General features: G+C 38.8%; 1 protein-coding gene across 15 annotated transcripts in view; it reads right to left on the bottom strand.

Annotated features, from left to right (window-relative positions):
* Positions 1–864: 864 nt before the first annotated feature.
* Positions 865–7,536, bottom strand: part of ZBBX (zinc finger B-box domain containing) — a 47,107-nt gene continuing 40,435 nt past the window's right edge. For 13 of the 15 annotated variants that reach the window (XR_014933420.1, XR_014933407.1, XR_014933406.1 and 10 more), the window contains 2 exons: positions 5,898–5,968; positions 2,438–4,691 (listed from right to left, as the gene is read on the bottom strand). The gene's annotated coding sequence lies outside the window, so the exon portion shown is untranslated. Of the gene's footprint in view, positions 2,155–2,437; positions 4,692–5,897; positions 5,969–7,536 lie in introns of those variants that run through there. The other 2 variants (XR_014933408.1, XR_014933414.1) reach the window with 2 other exon arrangements.

Raw genomic sequence — 7,536 nt, 5'->3', positions numbered from 1 at the left:
TAATATATTCACACTGGAGATGAATTATATTTTGTTTAGTGTACACAGAATACATACAACTGAAATATGAGTATATCCATATTCAAACACTCAAATCCAATGTGAATGGGAATTGCTGCTGGGAACATCTTGCTTTTAAGTTTTCTTTGTATTTCAACCATTTCACGAATTCTGTAATACCTCCGTAGTTTTCAAAGTGACATGGAAACAAGCTCAGCAGTACTCAAGTGGCATCGCTCTCAAAATGAGAGAGCATCATACTCATATATCATTCATGGCAACATACTGAGAGCAGCTGGGAATGCCATGCTAACAGTTTGCTTTGGATGAAGTAGTGCAATTGGAGTGGCATACTCAGGATACATTACCCTCATAATCATAGATGGAGACAGAGCTATCTGGTATGCAAGTCATTTAGAGCATTGGTGACCAAAAGGGTGGCTGATGTAGATCATCCTGTGGCCAACAACTTGTCCAGTGCTTATGAAATTCATAGAAGTGTATGGCATATGCCAAAGCAATTACTTTGTGTTAATCAGTATGCTGAAAGCCAGAAAGGCACTGATTTGAAGACCATCAAAACCTGTTGTATTCTTTGTGAATTATTTATCTATTGAATGCAGCCATCAGCTACTGATAGCTTACAAAAGGAAAACGTGAGACAGCCAATGAAGAAGTCCCCTATGCTCTTTGCTACTCCTAATGCTAAAGAGTCACGCAAGTCAAGTGCTTGTTTTGATATTCTCTTATCCAAAACCGTGGAACCTACTCACACTGGAGATGTTCACTTACCAAAGATCTTTCAATCTAAAGTTCCCTGAAAACATTCAAAGGAAAGCAACACAGATGCAAACAGATACAAAATTCACAAAGTGGGAGAATAAGATTTATTTCCTGTACTTAGAGAAAGTCTGTGATAATTTATGCTTCTCATTTCACACATTTGTGTGGCACAAACAGCTCCTGGAAAAGGTATAAGAATAAGGAGAGACCTCCTACCTAAACACAGGATACATATTCCATGACAAAATAAAAAGTTAGAATAGATTGCAGCAAAAGAACAGGAGTTCTAAGAACTTGTAAGTGGGAAGGACAAAACAAAAGTCATGCAAGATAAGAACAGAGAATCAAGAAGAGTCAAACTTGGTAGATACAAAAAGGCAAAGACAAGTTATAGGTCCCCAGTGGCATAACAAATTACCAAGTAGCAGGTAAATACTAACATTGAGAAATACTTATTCATCTCTATAATGGGAACAACTTCAGGCAAGGACAATAATCACAAAGCAGGGAAGTGCTCCTTAATTAAATGGAAGCAAATAAGAATTGTTCAAGGGAAGGCTTGCCAAGGATGTTTGGCAGGAGGAGATACGCAATGCTCTTTGTACTGGGAATGTTTTTGTATGGTGAGCTTAAAAGAAGTTTGTCAAGGCTCCTGGCTGAACAGGTAACAGTTTGGCAATCATTTCAAATCTAGGTTATCCACACATATTAAGTTGTTATGAAGATAAAATACAAAGCAATAGCATACTGCAGGCAACTGTAAGGCCCTTTGGTGTTTGCAAGCAGTTCCATGTTGTACCTCTCACCATGAGGTCATCACATCAGACTCTCTGTTTGCCTATCTCCTCCTGACCTCATCAACTCCCACGTACAGTACACAGCTGCAAGAATAGATACACATAGGGAACTTCCCAGTCCCTGTGTATATCCTAATAATTAAATGCTCTTCTAAAACATCAAGATAAATCCCATCTTCTAGACAGGGAGACTGAAACCAGTTCTTGCCTTCATGAGAAAAAACATCCTTTCATTATCATTGGAAAGCTTTTCTCCATAGACATATTCTTGCAGATACATCCTTCTCCAAGCAGGGCTGGGATCCAGCCCATCAGGGACACAGAAACCACCACCTTCAGACACATTCCTGCATGTTTCGAGAGCACAGACAGCTACCAAGGTAACAAAAGGGTCACCTCTGGAGACAGGCAGCATCCCAACTGGGACACAGATCATAGTTTTGAATTCAATTGTTTGGAATTTAAAAACTTTTGTCAGGGTTGGGGATTCTTGTCACTTACAGACTTATTAGATTTGACACTTTTGGGGTTTCTCCATCTCTGCAGTTTTAAAAGGCTTAATCAATTGAAGACACTAGAAACAAAATAAGGAAAAAAAATAAGGAAGAAAAAAAAACAATTTGCATTCAAATTGACAATTTATATGCCAAGTTTCAGCATGATTGAAATTAAACAGACTGAGTTATGAACTCCTGAATAACTCTGTGTACAGTGTAAACTACAATGAATCCTTAATGGCAACGCCATAAAGATGATTCAGTAAATACGACACTGGAAATGAGAGAAATAGGAGAATAGGAGAAATGCTTAAGAAATGGTTGGGAACTATAAGTTAATTTGAAGCAAGCACTGAAAACTATAATGAAACTGCACTGCAAATTTATTATGCTCTTTTAATCATAACAGTAGGTATGCACACATATAAACATAATAAAATACAACAAAATCAGAAGACAAAAGAATTAAAGACTTCCATGGAAGTTAAACAATTCATCTTCCTGCATGAAAATTTCATTTTCTACTTTAAAATATACAGCCTACCAGAAAAATCCAGCAATGACTGGAAACAGACCAATTTCCAGAAATGAGTGTTTTACATTTTCAAGCATACTTCTGTTAATTAAAAAATTAATTGGCCTTGAAAATACCAAAAGTGAGTATCGTTTTTATTCCCCTTGCAAACTTATTGATATTTTTAATCAAACCATATTCCCTGCACTGAGAAAAAGCTGCGATAACATTGTTAGCAGCACCTCAATCTCCTTGTGAGAGAAGCAGAAGGGTGCTGGTGGAGACCCTCAGAAGACCTCACCCCCATGGTGGAAGATGTGCATGTATGTGATTAACAGCAGTGTCACCATGTACTTTTTCACTCTGTAAACTTTTTAGGCCATTTTACCCATCCATTTTAATCACCTCCTGGATCATAGCACCTAAAAGGTCTGAGATGAACTTTGAGTACTCTTTTCTGAGCATCTTCATACAAAGGTGATTCTCTTGGAAAACCACTAAGTACAAGAGGGATTTTTGGACATTATCTCAATGTTATTCTTCCCAAAGTTATATTTTTCATTCCCATCTTGCCTCTTCTTCACAGCAGACAGGACATTTTCTCCCTCAGTTTAGAAATGCATGTAACCATCAGCCTCACCTCATTCATTCAAATCACGTGTTGCTTATGAGAAGTCATCTGGGTTGAATCTAACCTTTAGCAACCTGTAAGGTAAAGAACTTCAAACCTACAGTTCTAACAGTGAGAAAAATAACAACACATGCTCCCCATGCTTTTTCTATTCCCTTGCTCTCTCTCAAACACAAACTAGATCCTACAAATTTTGAACAACCTGAGATGCACGTCTGCTTAGAGAAGTTTATTTTCACGTATCTATGGCTCCTTTCAGAATTGGGGGAACTCAAACATCTGGTTATCTTGGCCAAGGTTCTCAGCATCCTGCTGCCAAGCTGTGCTCAAGTCAGTGGCCCATGGGTTTTCACCAGGCATTCTTCTGCTAGCATGGGAAAAAAAAAAAAAAAAGCAGCCAAACTGCAGGTTATACTTCTGTACTGCTTTGTGCAAGCACTGGTTTCAGTGTTTTCCTGTGCTATTATTAGGTTGCCCTGCTTCACACTGCAAGTCCTCCCACCGCTCCCAGCAGGATGCCAGTTGCTGGCAAGCAACGAGAGCCTGAAGGCTGTGCATCTGTTCAGAGACTGACAAGTAGCACTGCGAGTTAAAAAGCCTATAAATTTGCAGCAGGAGGTTTAGTTGAGACAAATAAAACCCCTGCTTTCCTTTGTTTTCAAGCACCAGGTCATGTTATGCCTCTGCTTGGCTGCAGGGAGCTGCTCCCCATCCAAGCAGCGCCCCTCTGATGAACACAACTGTCAGAGAAGACTTTGGACATCCAGTTTTCTCACCCAGGCATAGATTCCTCTGGATACATCTTACTATTTCCTTGAATGTCTGCTGGCCAAACATACAGAACAGGGCTTGTATCAGTGCTTTTCCAGCAAATGAATGGGTCTGGCCCATAGGCCAGAGATTCCACTGGTACCAACAGACAGAAATCAGCTGATGAAGTTGCTGATGGGACCTGGCTGTGTTTTACAGACAAGCCCACACACAACTGAAGTAAGCCAATTGCAAGAGGGACAGTGAACTATACCAGCACAAAATTGCAGTATCTTTAGGAAAAGGAATATTTTACACACTGGCTTCTATTCCCTATGGCACAAAGTGACATGAATTTCACATTAAAAGAAATAGCTGATGGAAAGGCTCAAAAAATGTAAATGCGGTTACTGACTTCCTCCAAAGCAGCAGCTCGCAATTATGCCCAGATCTCCAGCCTTAGTGCTCGCTAGATGGGAAACAGAAGGTCCTTAATTTCTCTCCATGTCTTAAATAGCACATAAAGCCAGATGAAATCCTCAGCATAGCACTGAGGTCTCAATTCTGAAGGTAGAAGATAATTCAGTTATTGAAAGGCCCTTTCTTCAGTCCATGAGTTCTTGTATTTTTCTTCACAGTCTCCCTTGGTCCCACAGGAGGTAGGAGGTGAGCCAACAGCTGCGTGGTTCTGAGATGCCTGCCAAGTTAAAGCACAGCACCTACAAAGAACAAAGAAGAAGCTGAATACATTTTTGCCACCAATCTGAATAGTCCTCCATACAATGAACATATTACATTTTGGCTCCGCATAAACAGATGCTAGCGTTATAGAGCTGTCAGCATACAATTTAACTAACACTTTTTAAGCTCAAGTCACATTAGCTTCTTCATCAAGGAAGAAAATATGGATTCTATGGATTACAGACTCCTACCTGTGGAAACCATGTGTCCTACAGCCAAAATCAAGTTATGAAAAAGGAAATAAAGCTCAGCCAGAAACAAGAAACAGTCTCCAAGGACAGAAACTGAACAATTGAAAATACACGTCCTTAATATGTCAAAATTGAACCACCCTGTGTCTCATCTATGTTCATTCTGAATGGTAAATAAGGGAAAACAGTACTTAGAAGAACTATCTAATTCTTTACTCTCTTGCCCTTTGCTGCTAAGTCTTTTCGGGGTAAGAGAGCAAAGGCTGTGAGCTTTAACACTAAATACAGATAATACAACCGAAATAACTGTCTCCAGCAAATTTTTTTTTTTTTTTATTACAGTTTTAATCTTTTTTTTCTTTGTCTAAAAGTTTCATGAACATCTCTTGTTCAAAACCATCTCTCGAGATCCTCATTTTAAACCAATCAAAAATAGACAAAGTCAAAGTCAGCACTTCAGAAATCAACATCCCTCTGAGACGAATGATGGCAATTCATATTTCTTTTGTAGAGCTATTATTTCTATCACATGTAGACTGTAATCTTGTCTGTATTAAGGAAATGCTTCCAAATCCCTTACTGGCATTGTTTTCTGTTCCATCTAATCTGATATTAGGGACACTTGGATGAGAAGTACCCACAGAGCTATTACCACCTGTGTTTAAAGCAGAGTCTCATTCTCTTTTCATAGACCAAACAAAGAGAGAGGTGAGAATGTAAGTGGTGGGTGACTGCCTTGTGATTAATGGGGTCAAAAATTAATGCAGCACAAAAGCAAAGACATGGAATTTGTGCATATGAAGTACAACATTCAACTCAAACTCACACAAACTGTCAAAAACATATTAAGGGGAGGGGAGGGAATGGAAATAGTTAGGAAACCTCTTTCCTCTACAGCGTCATGGCCATCACTAAAGGCACAGGAAAATGTAATTAAGAACACAAACAGCCAGCTTCTGTGTGTAGCATAACTAACACAGGTACAAATCTGACCTTTAACTGGTCCCATCCAGGCCAAGTCCTCCCACTCTGCAGAAGCCTGCAAGTAACCAATGGACTTCACTCTGTGTACAGAGAATAGATAAGAAGGCTCTCGTGCCTCAAAAAAGTTATTACAAATAAAATCTTAAGTAATGACTAAATTCCAACCCACTATGATACAGTGAGAGACGCTGTTTTCTAGAGCATTTTCAGACAGTTAAATATAGGCATTCATTTTCAGCATACACCTGCAAAACTTAGCAATGCACTCATGCCACCTATTGGCAAATTACACAAAACTCACAGCTGAGTTTTCTGATGAGTACAGACTGTTTTGGCTATGAAGTACCGTGTTCATCACAGATAATAAATATTAAAAAAATAAAGCTACTTGCAATTACAGTAGTTCATTTCAGTGGGCAATGCACTTCTCCTTTGAATAAGTATATCACTGGCTATCGAAAAGATTCACGTAGAAATAAGTAATAAGATCATAGAGCATACCACTGTTGGTAAGCAACACTTTGCAGAGAACCTGATGCTAAACTTCATCTTCCCCCTCCCCCCACCTCCCCAGCTGCTGTGGAAGACTATGAGATGGTGAGGATTTAGAAAGCAATCTCCCAAGTAAAAATTCCTGTGCTAGAACATTTATTCTCAGCCAAAAATTATATGGGTGCTTCATCTATGGATTAAAACGTCACTCAGGTGGCATTCAGGATGGTTTGCTTACTTCCAAATACTTACATTGTCTAAAGAGGATATGGATTCACATGTGCATTATAATAAGCTTGTCAAATACAGCAGGGCTCTTCAATCAATAGTTTACAAGAATAGTTTCTTGTAAAGTAAAACACAGCATCTCATCAGCTTTGTGAGTTCTGACATTAAAATGGCAATAAAGAGCACAACAGGAAATATTTACTGTTGTTAGCAGAGCAAGAGATAAGCTTTCATTACCTAATGTTAGAAACTGAGACCATTTTTCCCTTTTAAAGAACATGTTTCCAGTCTAAAAGGTTGATATAAGAATTCAATATATTTATCAGCATGCGTTTTATGAAAATATCACAGACCAGGAATGCATCAGGTTACTGGAGTTTTTGTTTTGTGTTTTTTTTCATTTCAACTGAAAACTGAAGTGAGGCTGGCTTAAAACCAAATGCTGTGTAGCTGGCTTCACTCTCAGTTCCTTTCATCTTTAATAGAAGCATTTCCTTCTGCATAGGATGGTCACCCATTTAATTATATGGTGGGGAAAAAAAGAAAAAAAAAAAAAAAGCAAAGGAAAACTCAGCTGTGGAGATAAATCTCAATAGAAATGTAATGAGTACTCCTGCCAAGAATCATTTACAAAACTTCCTATTCAACACTAACCATCAGAAATGGGACATCCAAAAATCCATCTGTGAATCTGGAGATAAGAAGCTGTTATTCAGTACCCAAAGTATTCTGCTATTGGCCAGAAGTAAATCCACCACTTCAAATTAGCGTTAACAAGATCTACGATAGCATTTTGAACTGCAACAATTAGAGTCCCCTAAGCTGGTGAACTCACTGCCTCTGGGTCCTCAGATCTGCCCTCCTTTGTGAGCTTAATATCATTCATTAGGTTCTGAGTGGAGAAAGGCAGAAATGGGGGCACAAACTC

The sequence above is a fragment of the Coturnix japonica genome, chromosome 12, assembly GCF_054131305.1.
Source record: "Coturnix japonica strain WE chromosome 12, WE-NBRP24, whole genome shotgun sequence".
NCBI classification, from domain to species: domain Eukaryota; kingdom Metazoa; phylum Chordata; class Aves; order Galliformes; family Phasianidae; genus Coturnix; species Coturnix japonica.
Note: the sequence above shows the minus strand (reverse complement) of the source record. Positions and strands in the feature narration are given on the sequence as shown.